This window comes from Triturus cristatus, chromosome 1_2 (genome assembly GCF_964204655.1).
Source record: "Triturus cristatus chromosome 1_2, aTriCri1.1, whole genome shotgun sequence".
Lineage (NCBI taxonomy): Eukaryota > Metazoa > Chordata > Amphibia > Caudata > Salamandridae > Triturus > Triturus cristatus.
The window spans coordinates 754005850-754026819 of NC_140580.1; positions in this window are offsets into that span (position 1 = coordinate 754005850).

The following is a 20970-nucleotide window of genomic DNA, read 5'->3' on the forward strand; positions in this document are numbered from 1 at the left end:
CAGTGTATACATTAACTTTCTTATTTGTGGCTTGAATACAGGCTTGTGTTAGAGCAATAAGTTCTGCTGCTTGGGCGGACAAAGTATCTATACAATTTGTCTCAATAACTTCAGTGTCTGTTGTGACTGCATACGCGGCCACTAAATCTCCTGTACTTGTTCTCATGCACGATCCGTCTACATACAACGTCAGGTCTGGATCTAACAACGGAACGTCTGTCAAGTCTTGTCTAGGTTTCGTCTTTATTTCAATGATTTCAACACAATCATGAGCTAGTGGGTCTGTTCCAATTACAGGTAATAGTGTAGCAGGATTCAATGTATTACACCGTCGGATCTCTATGTGTGGTTGAAACAATGTCAATTCATAACCGGTAAGTCTTGCTATGGTCAAGTGTTGTGTTTGTGTTCGGTTCACAAGAACCTCTACTGCATGTGGTACTTGTACTGTCAATGGATGTCCTAATACTATGGCATCGCTTTGTCTGATTGCTAAAGCTGTCGCTGCCACTGATTTCAGACATGCAGGCAAAGCCTGAGCTACGGGATCTAATGTACTGGAAAAATAAGCACATGGCTTGCGTGATCCTGCTTGATCCTGAGTGAGTACTGACAAGGCAGTACCTTCGCGTTCTGTAACAAAGAGTGTAAAATGTTTGCTATAACATGGTGTTGCTAAAACAGGTGCTTGACATAAAGCTTTCTTTAAGCTTTCAAAAGCTTGTGTATGTTCCTGAGTCCAAGGGAGAACAGTCGATGTGGCTGCCTCCTGTGTGGTTAACTGAATGAGTGGTTTTGCTAGAAAAGCGTACTGAGGGATCCACTGCCTACAATATGAAGTGAGGCCTATGAAAGCTCGCACCTCCTTTTGTGTCTGGGGTATTGACATGTTAGCAATTAACTGGATGCGATCTGGTGTAAGCTGCCTTCCCTCCTTGGACAGCGAGTGACCAAGATAAATAACTCGCTGGACACAGAATTGCAGCTTAGAAGGAGACACCTTGTGCCCCTTGTCGGCTGGGAAATGTAAAACTGTCAGAGAAGCTTTTTCACATTCTGGCTCGCTTCTCGCTGTGATCAGCAGATCATCGACATATTGAAGCAGTGCAGTATTGACTGGCATGTGGATACTGTCAAGTTCTCTCTTCAGTGCTTGGCTGTAGATGCTGGGGCTTTCTGTGAATCCTTGGGGAGCGCGTGAGAATTTAAAGCTGCGCCCATTTAAACTGAATCCGAACAAATATTGGCTTTCCGGATCTATTGGGACGCTGAAAAAGGCATTCTTGAGATCGATTACAGTAAAGAATGTTGCTTCGGAATCAATTGCTGTCAACAATGATGATATATCAGGGACCACAGGGAATTGTGGTACAATGCACTTGTTTAGTTCACGCAAATCAATAACCAATCGGTACACTGGTGGGGCAGTAGGATCAGTTCGTTTAAGAATCGGAATTATCGGTGAATTACATACATTGGAGTCTGTTTCTACAACTACTCCCTGGACAATCAGCTCATCAATGATTTTCAGCAAAGCCACTACAGCATCATGCGGTAACTTGTATTGTCGCATTCGTGGTAGTACCACTCCTGCTTTCAGGGTGACTCGATAGGGTGTAATGTTCATGCAGCCAACATCCGTAGGGCCTTGTGCCCATAGATGTACTGGTAAAGTCTGTAGTCGGGGATCCATGTCTCTAGACACATAGTGACCTTTAAAATCACGTAAAAACAACCTTACTCCTTCCGGAGAACAACATATTATGGCTCCTAGTGCTTTCAGAGTTTTAATTCCTAACAGATTTTCTGGGCATGATTTAGTAAGCAATAAATCTGTAGTTCGTGTCAAAGGTCCTATCGTAAGTGGTAGAGGCTGTGATACTTCATTAACAATAGGTTTTCCTGAAAAACCAAGGGAAATATTTTGAGAGCCTGAGAGGGGTGCCCCTGGAACTTCACTACGTTTTATGGTTGTTCGACTTGCCCCTGTATCGAGTAAGAATTTTCTATCTTGACCTAATAATTCACTATGTACATAAGGTCCTTCTTGATCTACAGGAATCTCGATAAGCGGTAAGTCAACTTCCCTCTCTAGGCTTGTTCATGCGTAACGCTGATACTCAGGGTATTCATACTGTGCAGTCTGATACATTTGTCGTGTTGTGGTTTGTGTGGCAGTAGCAGGCAACGGCGGTGCAGCTGGCACAAACTGTATGGGTTGCTGTGAGGCTGGCATGGACTGTTGTTGAACTGGCATGGACTGTCCATGCTGCATAGCTCCTTGTTCATTCTGATCTTGTCTAACTAATCGTGGTCTCTCCTTTGCAATACCTGTAGCTATATTACGTTTCAGGACTGGACAATCGTGTACATAATGGCCCAGTTGTTTACAGTAATTGCAGCTTCCTTTTACAGGAACTGCAGAATCACCAGAATGTGTCACACCCTTTTTGTGACCATCTGCTGGTACTGTCTGAGAAACTAGCATTTTCATTTTTGTATCCTTCATGCGTCTATGCTCGTGTTCTTGTTCATCCCTAATTCTATTGTGATGATACTGTAACATTTGTAGCATTTGTGACGGAGTGTTACTTTGCCAGGTACTCTCGAATTTCAATATTCTATTCTTTACTGGAGGCAATGCATTTTTCACTAATTTTGTCACAAATAAATGTGGATATGAGTCACTACTTGCTTTTATACCACTATTTATACCAAAACATTTTTCAAATCGAGCATAATAATCGCTTGTGTCTTCATCTTGCTTTTGTTTGCAGGCTGTGATTGCACCCCAATCTTCCTTTTTTGTAGTTAATAAACGTGGCAGTACCTGTACTAGTAAACCTGGTAACAGTTTAACTTTATCCCCGAGCCCTGAACCTGCAGTTCGGCCCCTTTCTTCCTCTGCTAATGCTGTCCAGTCTATCTTTTGGTCACCCACTTCCCACTCTTTTTCTTTCAGTTTTTCATAAATGCCAGCAGGCAAAAGCACCTTTAATATCGTCATAATATCAGGAAAGGTGTACTCTCCCATCAGTAACATGTCTTTAATTTCTCGGTGGAAACCTGCTGGGTCTTTGTCATGACTAGGTACTACTTTCTTCATTTCCAATAATTCCATTTTTGATATGGGTGTGTAAACAAATACACGGTGAAACTCATTGTCCTCGCCTTTTATTGGGTGTACTTCTCGTAGGGGATTTTGTCTATCCATATAGTACGGCGCTCTTTCTCTGCGGGGCAGCGAGAGAGAATCCGGACTTACAAAAAGGACATACTGCTTACGTGACACTAATATCTCTTTAATTAGCTTGTTACTAGAACCTCTCCATCTGTTTGTGAGTAGTTCCGTTAATATATCAGGTAAAGGACCAGGGTCAGCATGTTGGCTCTTATATAATATGAGGAGTTGCTGAATCATATAGATTCCAGCTAAACGTTGTTCATCTGTACTGAGATTAAAAAACGTGTGTGCTACGGTCTCATCACCGTATTTTTCAGGACTGTCAATCCAGTGAACGGCTGATCTGGCTAACTCTTGCTCATCCATGGAATCGAGGAAGTGGTAACCCCTTCGTTCTCGTAATATTTTATCTGCGGCTTGAAACGAATGTTCAGGAGACTTCAGATTTATTATAGGCGTCGGATACGTTCTGCTATTATTTGGGCATACTGAGTGTATGGGATCAGAAAAACATCTAGTATTTTCACAGGATCTTCCTCTGCCTACATAAGCTATGGTCTCTGACTGTCTTGCGGAATTCCCTGATTCGGACATTTCATCTTGCTCAAACTCGTCTGTTCCCAATCTCTCTTCATGAATACGCTCTATTTCTTTACGGATTTTTCGGCACATGGCTATTATACAATTTTGCTTATCGTGTCTCCCTTCTGATATATTCTGACTCCATTTTGTAAGAATAAGCATTGCATTCGGGTCTACCCCCGGGCGGTCTTGATTTCTGATCACACAGTTTATGAGGAAACGTAACAGTTCCCCCTGTATTTCTACTTTCTGGAATTCCATAGCTCTGTTAATACATCCTGGATCTCGTCCTGTTTGAACAAAATGATATATGTTATCTAGATGCGTAGTCATTCCTGGTAACCTTGCTAAATACTCTGCGGCTCGCCTGATACGTAATGATGCCAGGACCATTTCGTCCTCTTTACCAACCACTGGGTCATATCTACAGTTTACAAGGAGTTCCTTAAGCGTACGTTCACTTACGAATTTAGGTGTACGTGAATGTGCTGACTCTTGAAAAACAAGTTTATTTATTCTGGGTGGTGTAAAGGTAATGCTAGCACCTCCCGTGGCCCCATCTGGGGCGTCGGGTGTGAATGGGTTCGTTGAACGTGACACAGCAACTATGGGTGTCGATACCCCTGTAGAATCGACTGCGGAAACAGATGCGGAAACAGATGTGCTTGCTGACGCTTGCGTCGGGACTTGCTGTTGCACGGGGACAGATACCTGATCCTGACGTTGAACCCCTACACCAGACGGTCTATGTGGTGCGGCGTTAGCATATTCGGGAGCTGCGTCGTCTAGATATGAGGAAAGAAAAACATCTTCTGCGGTTCTGGGATGCCCTTGTGGATGTACCTTAATTGGAAATAATGGGGGTGGCAAGTCTTTTGGCATTTCTGGAGCAGCCTTAGGTAGTCCTTCGGCTAGAAGGGGATACATACCATTCATAAGAGCATTTCTTTGTCTATTTACTTGTTCTGATTTCACTCGGATACCTTCCTCAATTAATAGACTTTCTTGAGCTTTATTTGAACTTTCTTTACTCCTCTCTTCTTGTCTACGTGCTTTTTCTGTTCGTCTATGAGATTCTTTACGCCATAACTCAACAGCGTCTTTCTGTGACTGTCTGACCTTTCTTTTCCATAACTCTTCCTCCACTTTCATGATGCACTCTGCATCCCAGGTTCCCGCTACGGGCCACCTTAGACTTTCCGGCAATCCCTTGGTATAGTCTACCCATAGATCAAGAAACAATATGGCATCTAAGCCATGCTTATGGTACATGAAATGCCCTGGAGTGTCCCTAGGAGGAATAGGAACTGCTTCTTCAAGCACCCCTTTTCTGGTAGTAATCTGTCTTAACTTCGAGAAGAGCGGCATATTGACAACTGATCTGATACTTACTCTTGAACTCACTTAATACGAAAAACACAATAATGAACAGTGAACAATGAACACTCATTCATACCACAATATTTGAACACTTTAAACATTAAACATTAAACATTTTAACAACGACCGACAATGATGACAGTCTGCCTAACTAATCACCACGCTGAATTCTTGACAATAACTGCATACTTCGGAATACTTGATATACTGCTAAACAGTACATATACACTGCTAAACAGTGCAGACCGGATTTGTGTACCCAAATCCGTCTTGACCGGCACAACCTATGTGCGCGTCAACACGCCTCCCCGGCGATGGTACTCACCGAGTAGCTCCTTGAAACGGAAGGCCTCAGAGAATGGACGGGACTCAATGACTGCGGACAGCGGACCCTCTGGACATCGGGACTTCGAAAACCTGGTGGGCCTCTGTATACCTCGGATCTTGCTCTCTCAGCTAGGCTCTGGTCGGGATACTTCGCACTTCTCACCGCCTCGTCTGGGTTGATCGCAGCCTCAGTCGCCCCCGCTTGACCGGAGGGAGCTTACAGGAAATCCTGCTGGTACGCGTTTATGGTCCGTCCAGCTGTGGCAGGAGACCGGGCCTGCAACGCACCGCCGGCGCGTGAGATGAGAAAGTGTCCCTGTTCGGGCGCCATTATGTGGTAAACAAAAATCTTCTTTACCGGACTGAATTTCATACGGGATCTTGAAATAAAATAAAATAGCTCAGAATAACAAGAGGCAGAATCCGTGGTATAAGAGTTTCTAAATGGGCTTTATTCCATCAAAAAATGGCCGACTCGAGTCGCGGCCTTCAGGTTCCGTCACCACGAGGGTTCAGGAAGTGAAGTACAATAATTTATTGACAGACATGCATTTTTATAATAAGTACATTACAATGAAACGAATGTAGAAGGCGTAACATTTGATAAGAAAAGTGACAAAACAGGTACGTAATCGAAACTAGGCGTAATAAGGAATAAAAGAAACATGATTGGTTAGGATTATCAGACATAGGTGGATCTATAAGATAATACTTGGCATAGATGCGCGCGCAGCAGCATGACGTGTGATTGACGTGCAACTAGGGGGTGAAGGGGACTTGACATTTAGCTCTACATGTGGAGACGAGAAGTCTGGGGGGTCAAGTCAACCTAATCCCAAATCATATCTAACATCCTATGTTTAAAGAACTATGTTATCCACAAGGAAGGACTCTCGGACAGAATCTAGTCTATACTGACTGTGTGCGTGCACAAACGCCTAAGTGTCTATATGAGATGCGAGGGGCAGAAAACTTTCCATGGCAGCAGGGCTATGAATCATTTGCAGGAGGACGGAAAGGCCGAGTCCTTTGCTTGTGAGCTAAAGGAAATGTTTACCTAAATCACTAGACAGGAATGCATCGGCTGAAGAGCAAAATAGATAATTCGAAGGTGAAATACAGCTTCTTGGCAGGCAGGCGAAAACTGGCCGAGGCAGGCACCGTTAGCTGCACAGGGAGTAGGGCAAAGTTCATGGATACAGATGCGAGCTCAAGCTGAAGCTGTCAAAGACAGAGAGCAGGGAAAGGCTTTGAGGACAGAATCGGGCCTACTTGCCTGAACTGTAAAAATGGAGTAACTTAGCCATATAAAGTCGGTGGCCTTTCATACTTAGGAATCGAATATCCAGCCCATCGATGGCGGATCTGACAGAGAACATGTCGACGGTAGACACACATATGTTTGCGTCTTAGAAACTGGAACTAGAGGGAACATACATGTACTTGTAACATGCATATAGAACCGTTGGGGTCCAAGATAGGGGACATAACTGATCAGGAAAATCCACATTTCCACAGGACTACCCCCTCCGTTGGGAGACCGATGCGGTCAAATACTTGGGTATTTGGATTAGTCGGGACACGCAGGAACTATGGTCTCTAAACTTCGGCAGAACGGTCGACTGGCTGGAGCGGAGGGTGGAGGTTTGGAACAAGCTTCCCCTGTCCCTGGTGGCGAGGGTGGCGCTGGCGAAGATGGTAGTTCTCCCGAAATTCCTTTACCTGTTCGTTAATCTCCCGTTGCCCATGACTGCATGCTTCCACGCACGAGTCCGCTCCCTACTTGTGTCTCTGGTGTGGGCTGGGCGGCAGGCACGGACCTCTTGGGCTTTGCTCACGCTCCCGCTGCGGCAGGGGGGCCTTGGAGCGCCTGACCTTAAGCTTTACTCGCTGTGCGCTCAGGCTCAATTTCTACACTTCTGGGCGTTCCCCACCCCCTACCAGCCGCACGTGGCGGTGGAATTGGCTGCGGTTGCCCCGCTGCCGCTCCGGGTGGCGTTGTATGGCAGGGTTTCCCGCCCCTCGAAGGAGGTGGACACCGTTGAGATGATCCGCTGGTCATGGAAGGAGCTACGCCGGAGGGCGGGCCTTCCCTTGCTCTACGCGCCGGCCATACCGCTGCGAAGCAATCCGATGCTGCCTTGCCTTAGCGCTAGGGGAGATACTCTTACGCTCCAGGGTAGACGGGTGGCCACTTTCGCTGACCTTTACCCTGATGGGACGTTTGGTGAGTTGGGTGTCCGCTCGGATGGCCAGCCTACCTCGTTCTCGGACGAGCTCCTGTATCACTCTCTCCGGGAGTCCTGCAAAAAGATGTGGCCTCAATTCCCCGAGGAACCCCCGCAACTGGATGCCCTTCAAAACTTGCTGTCACGACCCTCCCCCGCGAAGCTGGTGTCCAGGCTGTACAACTGCATGCAGGAGCAGGCACCGCTCACCGTGCCTAGGGCCAAACAGGCTTGGGCCACAGATCTGGACGACGCCCTGTCAGATGCCATGTGGGAATATTGCTGTAAGCAACTCACAGAGCTGTCACCGAACTATAGACTCCGACTGGTCCATTTTAAATTCTTGCACCGGTACTACCGCACGCCAGTGCTGCTGCATCGCATGGGGATCCGCACTGACGCTTCCTGTTGGAAGTGTGGCGGAGCTGACGCGTCCTTCATTCATGTGGCGTGGAGCTGCCCTAAGCTAGTTGAGTACTGGTCGAGCATCTTTGAGGCCATCAACCGCATTTTAAACAGGACTGATGAGCCCTCTCCGCTTTTGGGGCTCCTGGGATACGTTAAAGACACCGTACCCGCTGACAGGAAACTACACGCGATGCTGCTACTTTACGCTAAACGTCAGGTGGCGATACACTGGGGCCGTGGAGCCCTGCCTACGTTCGCCGCATGGGTTCGTGACGTTGCGTATGGTCAGACGCAGCTCACGACCTACTGGGAGTCGATGCCCACCGCATCTAGGCCCAATGACATCTGGGAACCCTTCCTGCAGTGGACAAGAGAGCGGGCGGGTTCGGCTGCATCTGTGGACTCCCCCGGGACGGGCGTTTCGGATGACATGGGGTAGGCCTTTGAGCCCTACCCACACCGTGATGAGTGGATGGATGCCTGCTTGGTGGGTGCGCCTGGGGGTAGCGGAGTGTGTTGCTTTTGCCGGATCCCGTGCCTGCCGCATGCCTGTTGGATTTGTCGTGTTGCCTCCCCTCCCCATCCGGGAGATCTGCTGCCTTGTCCTGCTGCGTCCCCTCCCCCCCCCCCCCCCCCTGCCCTATGGCTGCTGCCCTGTGCTCCTCCTACAGCCACCGATGATACTTGTGGTCGTCCCTCCAGGACGGACGGGTCCTAGTACGTGAGCCCCTGCGTGAGCAAGCTGTGATGTCTGTTGGTTTATTGCACTAGTTCTGCACCGAAAGTTTTCTGTTTCCCTCCGATTGTTGCGGGGGGGTTGGGAGAAAAGGTGGCTGTGGGTGATCTATCTATACATTGCCTTTTACATGAGCTGCGGTCCCAGTACTCGCTGGAGCGATTGGACGGGACCGGGTGCCTAGGATTTGTTTTTAGTCCACGAAGCCCACAAATGTAAGACCTTCCACTCTTCACTGACTACGCCATTGTACCGCTCATCAATGGCATTGGTGTGTATCTCCCTGTATGTTACGATGTTGACATTACTTATGACTTCTGCCATGGTGCGCCTTAATTGGACACACTTGTCGATATCGCGGCCTGCCTCCGGGTTGTTGGCGTGACGCAGTGTAATCATTACTTTGCTAAATAAAGGTCTTTCAAAAAAAAAAAAAAAAAAAAAAAACTTTCATCTAAGAGCTGCATACAAACTGCAAGGTATAAATCAGAGCGTTATGTTTTTCCCCCCAGTCTCTGATTATCCTAATAATGCAAAAAGTGTTCTTTCGGGCAGAAATCAATTCTGATTATTAAAGAGAACCCCCAACCATGGTATTATGTTTTAAATTCTGAGTTTTTGTTTCTCCAGACCAATCACTATTAAACTATACGGCCTAATAGTATGGTTGTCATGTGACTCCTACACCTTGTAGTCCTTAGTCTTATGTAACATTTTCTATACAGTGATTTACACACATATTGACTGGCTCTGAGTAATGTGTGCGATGTAAAGTGCTCTGACACCCTACACTGGTATGAGTGGTGCTGTAAATCAAATTAAATGCACCTGAGAGTGTGGTTATGGAGACTTGAGGGGCACTGTTAAAGGGTGGTAGTGAGGGAATCCATGGCAGAGGTGGTCATTAGGGGGTAATAACAAACATTAATGCACAGGGCACCACCATTGCTAAGGCCGGCCCTGCCCTTGAGGCCAGTCTGCCTCACCCATAGTTAGCTCCATTGGCCTTGTTTCAGAAGTAGTAGCTGCAACTCAGCAGAATTTGCACCTACAGCAAACTAAGTTCGCAAACTTCACAGACTCTCTGCTTCATTCACAAGCACTTTTAACATGTGCTGCTTGCTGTGGGGCCACTGGAATTAAATATGCAGCAAAGGAGGATAAATTATGCCGCAGTGTTGACTAAATTATGCATTAAAAAAAAGGCTGCAGCGTAATGCAGTATATTTTCTGATATTTTAAAATTTTGACGAAATATTTTGCCTTATTAGTACCAGTGTAACATACAAATGCAACAGTGAGAATAGTGATCAGTCAACCTTTGCAATAAGCCATCCACTCACAGGAAAACAATTCACATTTTTTATACGTGTTTGAGCTATAAACAATTTATTAATTTAAATGGTCAGATCATGCAGCAGACCTTGCATTAGGAGGCAAATATGGCAGAGCCATAATTATATAGAAAACATTTGCAAACTAGGATATTTTGCCATACATGTTTGAACTGCTGCTGTTGTGGAAAACGGGAGAAGTGCTGATGACAAACTCCATGGCTCGGCAACAAATGGCTTGTGCTTCCACATTTTATCGTATTTGGGACATTCTGTGATTAGAAGCATATCCCACTTTGTGAATGTGTTTTAATGTCAATGACTCATTATAACCTTAAATAATCATGTGTATCCATTGGTTGATTAAACTGGGCAGTGAAATGCCAAACAAATACTAAAAATTGGCATTCTGGCCACACCTCTGGCTCTGCCCACTGAGCCAATCCTTGGGTTATTCCCGCCCTCTGATTCTCCGCCCACAGTTCCCCTACTTTTTTCCCCCCACTTCGACCACTGGGGGGGGGGGGGGCGCCAACAAACAATGTCGCACAGGGCGCCGCCACCAGTGCTAAAGCCGGCCCTGTGTAGACATGTGCATATGTGCCTTTGCTTCTGTATTACACCTTCCCCGTTTCCAAATGGTTTTCATTTTCGTAGTCTGGGCCATTTTCCTTTCCAACCAGTGCTAGCTTTTTCGCCAAGCCTGCATTTTCACCCTCATCTTAAGACTCACGTTCTTCCCGCGAAATGTTTTCTGTCACCCATGAAGGCCGTGTGTGTTTTCATAGGAAACATCTGGGTCATGGTCTTGCAGTGGCGGTCTTCGTGAATCGCTCTTTCTTCGATAAGAAAGATCACAAACCAGATCTCCTTCTCAGCGCCCCCTTCAAATTGTACGTTTACGGTAGAGAATTGCTCCGAGCTCGTTGGAAACTACACCCGTTTGTCGGTAGAGAAATGTGTCCAGTTCCTGGCTTGAAAGAGCACCAGGTCACTTTTTTTTTTTAACACAAACGAATCTAAGTTTCCGATATTTATACACAGAAGATGTAACTTTTCCTGCCATCTTCAACATGGCTGAAGGCGTTTTACTTCACGAAAAATGACCACAACAAAACCCATCTTTCATCTCAGTGTTTTTTTTCCATTTCTGCAATGAGTAAAGCACCCATATCAGGTGCGACACCTGCCCTTCATCATTTAGCAGATGATACACCTCTTGTTTTTCTTGTGAGCTCACTTCCATTGTAAGGAAGCGCTTTGAGGTCATTCCTTTGGGGTGCAGCGCTACACGTCTCTTGTATTGAGTCACCCCTCATATGAGGAGATGCGCGTGCATAACATCACAGGGTTTCACAAGCCTGGCTCACTAAGCTCCGTGACTCCGCTGTCAGAATGAACCAGTTTGCCACATCGTGCCTCAGTAAAGTCAAATATTCCCTCGCTACATCCAAAGGTCTTGTGAACCCACGCGCTCCGTTCCACGCCGTCTTGATGCCACTCCCCAAAATAATCACCAAGGGGCGAAAGCCAGTTCGGTCTGCTGGAATGTGCATGGCGGCGAATTTTTCTCCTGCCAAAATCAAACCATTTTGCTTTTTTTACAAACGTGATGTGAAAATGATTATTCTTTTGATGAAAGCAATGGGCTCCGAACCCTGCCTCCTCGCAGTCTCCTTCCAGTGCCCAGCCTATGATCAGTCAAGCCAGCTCTGCTCCACCTTGTGCAGAAACGCTCCCCATGGAGCGGGTTTCTGTTTCTTAAGAGGCTGAGAAAGCGCAAGGTTGCCCGCCCCCGCGTGTTTCCATGGTGCTAATAAATGCATACACGAGCCAAGCTTTCTGCATGTCAGAGGTGCCGGTGATAGTTGTTCTGGGAACCAGTCACTCATGGGGAACATAAAATTACATCCTGGTCTAACTGAACGAAAAAAAATAAAGGTTCGACAACGCTACACTGATGATGGAACACCTCAACTTGCAACTCCAAACCGACAACAGAACGAACATTAGAGGCACCCTCTCTTACAGACCCCCAGGACCACGCCCCGGCTTCTGCGACGCTATTACTGAATACATTGCCCCACTCGCCATCAACTACAAGCACTAGACTACAAGCACTACATCTTCCTAGATGACCTACATTTCAACCACAATGACCTCAAAGACACCACCACCGCCAACCTCCTGGAAAGCATGAGCAATATCCACCTCACCCAACTGGTCACCAATCCCACACAGTGCCAGACACATGCTTGACCCCATCTTCACAGCCAGCGAAAGAGTCAAGTAAAGTCGTAGCAAACACAAGGAGATGACGGACAGAGTGCTGAAACTTTTCAAACACTCACCCCCAGTCACAGACCTGGGTTGAATCCAACATCATTCTTTAGCTCACTTTGCCACCCCAGTTCAGACACAGCTATATGCAAATCAGTCTTGACCCTGTGCCTTATGGGAACAGTTCAGCCCGAACTGCCAATCCATGTCTTCCCTGGACCGGAAACAAGCATCCTGGGACCGGTTTCAAAGTAAAGTCACATCACCAAACTCACCAGGACAGACCACATCATTGCCAACTTTACCATAGAGTGATCCACAGGCACTACCACCAAGCCCCCCAGCTTCTCCTTCCGCAGATGAAACAGAGTGACAGAGATCCAATAGACGGACACCCTCAACACCACCCATCTCAACCCCCTTCAACCAATCTGAAACAGGCTGTCAATAAGTTTTCCACCAGGATCACCAGCTGCGCCAACAGAGTCACGCCCATCAAGCATGCCAAAACCAAGAGATCTACTGAACAAGCCAGCTAGTATACATCAGAACTCAGGACCAGGAAACAACTGCAAACGTTTAGAAAGATGGTGGCACACCAGCAAAGATCCTACAGACAGAGCCACCTTCAAGTTAGCCCTAAAAAAATACCATCAAAGCCTGAGAACATGAAAAAAGGTGCCCTTGCAGGCCACATTGAAGTCAGTTCAAACCACAGCGAAGAACTCTTCAACATCGAGTTCACCTGCATGTCAGTCACAGAGAACATGATCTCCCCTTCTCAGGAACTCTGCAGCACCCTGGCGGACTACGTACATAACAAGATAGCAACCATCTGGTGTTGAGACAGAATATCAAGATGGAAATGTCGACTTACACAAATATCGAGTTGGAAAAATCGTGATTCAGAAATATCGACAGCAAGAATATCGTGCTCAAGAATGTCGAATTTAAGGGAAGAAATATAATTGTAAATATATAGAAGTCATTAATATTGTTTGCAATAATATAGTTGTTTAAAATATCGATTTTTTAATTAGTGTTATGTATTTTAGTTTATATTTTAAATGTATGTGATGTATGTTTTTTGTATGAGTATTGTTTATGTTTTTTAATATATGTGTTACATTATTAGTAGTTATGAATTTTATTTGAATAACATTTTGGACTTTTTTTGTTTTGTAGCTGGTTGTGGGTTTATAGGGGAATAGGGTGGTAAGTAATTTAGTTATAATGAATTAATGATTATTTTTTATTTATTTAATTTAGATTTTATAGTGTTAATTGTGGGATGTAATTTATTTGTAATTAATTATTAATTGGTTGTTAATTATTTTTAATTAATTGATAATTAATTATGGTATTCGTGTAATTTGTTTTAGATGTGGGTAGTGGGGTTTATAGGGGCAAAGGGTGGGAAGTAATTTATTTTTGATTAATTATTAATTAGTTGTTAATTTTTATTAATTAATTGATCGAAAATTAATTAGGGGAATTGTATAATTCATATTAGGTGCAGGTTGTGGGGTTTATAGAGGTAACGGGTGGGAAATGATTTATGTTTAATTAATTAAAAATTAATTGATCATTAATTTCAATTAAATAATGTATACTTAATTAGGGTATTTGTTTATATTGTTTGTGTGTGGGTTTATTGTTATAGTACTGTGTGGGGAGTAGATTAATTTTAAATACTTTATAATTAGTTGTTAAATACTATTAGTTTTTTAATTGAAAACAGATTTCAATTGAATAATTAATTCTTTTACAGTTTAGTTTTAGCTGTGGGTTGTGGGGATCATAGGGCTAAGTGTGGGAAGTTAACTCATTTTTATGAGTTTTAATTTGTTTTTTAATTAATTAATATTTCTTTAATTTGTAATTCATTATGTTAATTAAGGAAGTACATTTAAAAAAAAAATAGATGTGGGTTGTGAATTGTCTGGTGATATAGGGTAGTAAATAAAAAAAAGTACATTTATGTAATAATTAATGTTTTTGTTTCTAAATCATTTCTAATTAAAAATGTTTATTTGTTTGGAAATAATTTTTTATTTTATTTAATATAATATTTGTAGGTATTTGTCATATATATTTAACATTATAATATGTTAAAATATAAAAAATATTTGTATTTTAATTTTTAACATATTTATATATTTTTTTAATTTATTTGGTTGTTTAAATATTTTTGTTGTTAACATTTTGTTTGTTTTTAATTTTGAACTGACTGGAGTACCATAGCCATAATGGACTCCATCCACTCTGGATCACCTACGGATCACTTCCCCCACCACCTCTTCTTCCTCGGGAGCAAGGAAATCAGCTGTGAACTCACCTTTATTCTCAATCAATGCATCAATCACCACAGCCACCTTCCCCGATCAATGGAAGCATGCAGAAGTCAGACCCCCTCCTCAAGAAACACACCGCCGACCACTGCAGACTCATGAACTTCCACTCCATCTCACTGCTCTCCTTCCATGCCAAAGTCCCCAAGAAGGCCATCAGCCACCAACTCACTGAACACCTGAAGAGCAACAATTTGCTGAACACCTCCCGAACCGGCTTTCTCACCAACCAAAACACCCCTCAAGGATCATCCCTCAACCCCACCCTGTTCAACATATACATAATGCCCCCGGCCAACTTCGTCACAATCCATGGCCTCGATATCATATCCTACACAGACAGTACCTAGCTCATTCTCTTGCTCTCAGAAAACCCCTCAACCCCTAGAGCCATCTTCCACAGCTGAATAACAAGCATCGCAGACTGAATGAATACCAACTGCCTGAAGCTCAAGATGGACAAGACAGAGGCACTGATTTTTGGGACCAACACCTCCCCGTGGATAGACACCTGGTGGACACCAGCAAGTCCCCAGCACCTGGATACCTTGCGGGTGATTAGACGCGCTCTACAAATCCATGTTGATTGATTGAGGACAGCTCTGACATTGCTTACCCATACACTTAGGGGTCTATTAGGATGGCGGTCGGAAAAGCACTCTGACCGCCATGGTAGCGGGAAAACACCGCCCCCTAGGACCACAGCATAACCGCCGGTCCAATTAGTATGCTCCGCAGTCAAAATCCGACCGTGGTGGTCGGATCACGGCTTTTAACATTGCGGCGGTTGCTGCTGCCTGCAGCACCGCCGCGATGTCCAAAAAGGCATGTCCAGCATATCCCTGCACTGTGTGGCAAGCACTGCACAGTGCCTGCCACCTGGTACAAGGACATATATCCCCCGAGTGCACCCACACACCCCCCCCACACACATTGAGGGCCCGCAATGGGCCCCTCAGACATTCTCCGCATTCCTTTCCATGGCGGTTCAACAGCCGCGGAAAGGCTGGCTACCGCGGGCATCATAATCATGCCGGCGGAGCCTGGCCCTGCACTGGCCCCATTTTAGCGGTCCAGCTCCGCACGCCAAGCAAGTGTGTGGACTGCTACCGGCGGAAAAGTAGCGGGCGGAAAATCTCACCGCCGCGGTCGTTACTGCCATGCAAATGGGACCGGCGGTTTTCTGGGTTGCAATCGCGGGTGGATGACCACCGCCGGCCCGGCAGCGGACATCCACCCGCCATCCTAATAAAGCCCTTAGTGTTAAAAAGAGTGCTGGGGTGCAGAGGCCCAAGTGTTTTTCTTTGGAGCCTATAGACCGTAGCTTCTGAGTGCCAGTTTTACATTGCCTAGTCTGGATTCCACATCGTGACTCTTTCTTTCACTGCCATATACTTTCCATCTCTCTAGTTAACCATTGTAGTTTTTTATCCCTACTTTCTCCCTTTTCTGTAGTATTTTTGGTTATACCTATGACAGCGCATCCACTGAGTGCACTCTCGCTTGCGAGCGAGATTGTATACAACAAGGGTCTTGCAGCCCTCCCATTTCTTCTCATTCATTGGCTGCATTGTCACTCTTATTTGTTGCCCTCTAATTGGCCAGCACATGCTGGCTTCACTTCTTTCGGCTGGAGCATGGACCAAGTACTGACTGCTTTAGCTTCATTGCAGTTCTTTCGCTGATGGAGCTGTGATTGAGGTGCTACCTTTATTTTGTTCTTCTTCCCCGTCATCCTTGTTATTTGTAGCTATGATTCTCTACACCACACACATCAATAAAGCCATATTCTCCTCTGAAGTGGAAGCTTATTGTGATAACAGATGTTATCTGCTTATGTTGTGACAACAGATGTTATCTGCTTCCAAATGGAATTTCACTAAGACATGGACATGGGCACAGTTGCTTTCTTTATGATATAGGATTGTTTGTCAAATTATTATTTTTTCTTTTCATGCATGAGGAGATTAACTGATTTGCCTAGAACGACAGGAGCATTGTGCCAAGACCTAACAAATACTGACAAAGCCAATAGGTCTTCCCTTTTAGACAACTGGTTCTGCCATTGCCTTTTTTCCTGTTGTACAGCATGGGCATTGCTGGCTTAAGGCCATGTGTAGGAAAGTGCCCCTTTTTGCATGGTTACCCCCTAACATTTTGCCAGATACCTGATGCCAACTTGATTGTATCTGCTGGGCTCCTGCGAACCAGGCCCGAGCACCTGTGTTCTTTCCCAACAATGTACATTTGTATCCACAATTGGCACACCTCTGAGCCACATGTAAGGCCCTGGTACCAAGGGCCTTGTGAGCAGAGAAGGCCTCTTAGGGCTGCGCCATGATTCGTGCTACCCTCAGAGATCCCTCACCAAAACACCTCCACGCTTGCATTGCAGGCTGTGTGTTTTGGTGCAGACCAAACTGAATAGTCAACATGGCACACATCTCTGTGTGCCATGCCCACCAACACTGACTGCCTGTGGCATGGGCAAGCCACCCCTCTAGCCCTAAAGGCAGGGTGCACCGTACCCAAGTGAGGACATAGCTGCAGGAGCAACATGCCCCTACAGTGTCTGTGCCATTCACAGACATTGTAAGTGTAGTGGAGCTGTTTTGAGTGCATGGACTGCGAGTGTGTCAACTCTTTTTTCTCCTTAGGACTGAATGGTGGGATTTTCATTGAAAATTCTTTGTGTTAAACTGTCTTGTACTACCGCAAAAAGTTACTTAGTGCCTTCACAAGAGGTAACCTGTTTATCAATGTCTTTTGTTGCTTAAACTGTGTAAGGAGTGTGTTTCATGCAAAACTAGAAAAGTAATCACAAAGAATCGAAAAGTAATCTGACAGTAATCTGAAGGGTTTTTGAACAGTTTACCAATTTTTTCTCAACTGCAAAAGTAATCTAAATTTTCCCACTAAATCAGTATTCACTGTCTTTTGAAAAGTAACATTGCACGGAGAGTTTAACTTACCTGCTACTAAGTAAATCTTGGGTCTACAAATAAAACAACAAAATAACAACCTTCTATACAAGCAATTGGTCTGTGTAGGAAGGTGGAATCTGACTGCATGGTTGCCCCCACTTTTTTCCTGGTGTTCCAATGGTATTTAACTAGTCTGGCTGGGCTCCTGCTATCCAGGACCCCAGCCTATCTGCTTACTCCCTTAAATGACTGGTGTGCATATTTAGATGCACTAGTGATTGGATACTGTGGTACCTTATGAGCCCCTAGTATATGGTACCCTAGGTACCAAGGGCATAGGTACTTCACAGGCTTACCAGGGGCTGAAGCATGTATTATGCCACCCCTGGGAAGCAGACTAAATCTGACACCACATGCCTGCTACTGCGGCCTGGGTGAGGTAGTGTTAGCACTCCTCACTGAGGTATAGGTTCCTATATCTCACCATACACACACATATAAACCTATCAGTCACCCCTAAGGCAGGCCCTATCAATCCTGAGGGCAGGGTGCTTGGTTTACAATGTGAGGGGGTGCCTCTACATGAGCAGGACCCCTCTGCAGCTGGCAGAGTCTATTCTCTGTGGCTGTTTGTGGATGTGGTTAAACCATATACTCTTAAGTGCATTATAACCTCCTGGTAAATGCTAACTTTGGAATGACTGCATCAAAACATGTCGTGTTTGGTGTCAAACAACGTGGAATCATACCCCCACACCAGTAACTGGTGTGGGAGTATGATCCCACCCTTCTAGAGGGGACGACATGTACCTGCTGCGGTAACACCGTAGAAATCTGAAAGAGCCCTGGCATCACAAAATGGATGCCACCAGCACAGACACTGGGCTGCCCTCCTGCTGCTGTTTGAAACTCGCAGTGGAGGAGGTCCAACAATAGGCATCCTGTCACAGGGAGGTGTCACCACCTTCCAGACAGGATTTAGTGTATTGTGGCTGGGTGGGTGCACTCCTAGAGTGGTTTGAAGTCCTGCACTGAGGGAGCAGTAGGCTCCTCTGTGCATATGCCAGCTCAAACCGGTTCAGGGGCTACCTGTCCCTGCTCTGGCATGAAACTGGACAAAGGGAAGGGGGTGTAACCACCCCCTACCCTCACCCTCCCAGAGGAGTGGTCATAGAGCTAGTCCCTCCCTGTCTTTTAGTATAAGATTGGGAACCCTTGCCATTGCAAGTTAGATATCCCTGGACGACGCTTTACAAGAAGAATCCTGGTCCTTCGACGTTCCATTACCTTTGGAAGACGGAAGAATCTCCCTTGGAGTCAAGGAGTGACTCCCCTGCCTGTCAGCCACCAACACTTTGAATCAATGGTCTCAAACTTTCTCGCTCCCGCTAGAGCCCGAAGTCCCTGCAGCCCTGGAAGCATATCTCCTGTCTTCTCGAGGGTCATTGTGAGTCCCCAGCAGAGCTGAGGAGAGTGGACCCCACGAGTGACGAGGAACAGCAATACCCAGGTACCGTGCACTATTGTCTAGTGCAACCCCTTCACGAACTTGTGCTTTGGACCATTTGTGGCCCAAGCCTCCAGCAGGTTGTGCACCAAAAATCAGAGGCCTACTCTGACCCGAGTGACCGTGGGCTCCTGTGAAGCATTTCCTCATGAGGCGTCTTTGCGATCCTTTGCCCATTGGCTTGTGGGTCCCCTGAAGACTTTCTTATCAAACCAAAGGGCTCCCCTGGTTGCTCCAGGCCTGCCCTCAGCCACTCTTGCTGGGTGAGTCCCTCAGACCTTGCTGGTCGGCACCATTGACTTAATTCACTATTCACAAGACTTGCTGCTGCCAAGGCTTGTTGGCCCCAATCCGGTTGTCGACACCTCAGTAAGCTGCAGACATCATGTGACACTCCGAATCCAGCTGCTGGTTATCGTCGATGCTTCATGGTCCTCGTGAGCGAAGAGTCAAAACACCCTTGATCACCTGAAATCACCCGACTTCCGTGGGCATCCATCTTCCTGGCCCCGGGTCACTGGCAAGTGACTGTGAACACTGTCCCTTCTGCTTCCAGGTCATCTTCATCTTGAATCCAGCCTTGGATTCCGCCGAACACTTCTTCAGTCTTCGCAAGCAGCAAATCTTCTTTGGCTTCCATAGAAAACAGCGACCCGACCCGACACCAAAAGACACCTATGCACCCGGCTTCCGTGGGTGAGGTAACTCATGCACTCCGGTGCCCTAGTGTGTGTTGGCCCTCGAATTACTTACCTTGCAAGTGGCTTGCTTGTAGACTTCTTTAAGTACCCTAAAACTTTAAAAATCCAACCGCGACTTGCTCCATTGAAATCAATAGGGAACCCGCGGCAGTGCTCTCACACTGCACGCGTCTCCCGTGGGTTTTTTACTTACCTGCCTTGGGTGGATTAGTGAAGCCCCAGCGATTCTACAGGCCCTAGGCCTTGTCCCCTTACAAGTCGACTTTCCTAACCTCTTTTTTAGTATATGGTCTGGTACGCCCCTAGGACCCCAGCCATATTTGTGCTTAACTTATTGTGAAACATTGATATTTGAATGTGTTCCTGACTTCTAATCTCATAAAGAGATTAGTAGAGTGTGTCTAGAAATAAATACATATATATTTGATATATATACCTGTGTGGTGTCCTTTCATTTTGTAATTCAAGAGATTATAAGGTAAAACAAACTGCTTAACATTCCTCAGAGACTTAGTCTGAAGGCTGCTCTCCACAGCTACCACTAGGATAGCTTTCTTTAAAAGGTTGTCTTAAACCTATCTACCATAAGAGTCGAATTGGACTGGTGCAAGGTGGCCACTATAACTAGTGACCAGCATATGCCAGGCCAACTTCTCACAGCCTGCATTCAGTCTTTAAGTGTGTGACATCATTTATTGCCTGAGTGTGTACTACAAATGCTTAACACTGTCCTCTGGTAAGCCGGCCTGCTCAAACAACCTACCACAAAAGAGAGTAAGGTATTATCTATTTTAGCCTCTGTTATACCTCTGGGGATCTACTGCACTGTGTGCACACTATACCTTACTTTGGTATAGTATATACAGAGCTAGATTCCTACACCGTGCTATATAACAGCATGGCTGTTGTGCAGCATGATCAAAAATAATAATAAAAAAAAGGACTATGATGCATTCAGCACTAAAGCATTTGAAAAAAGCGCATAGCCCTGGCTATGTCATAGCCTTTTATAAAATTAGTTAGAGCCA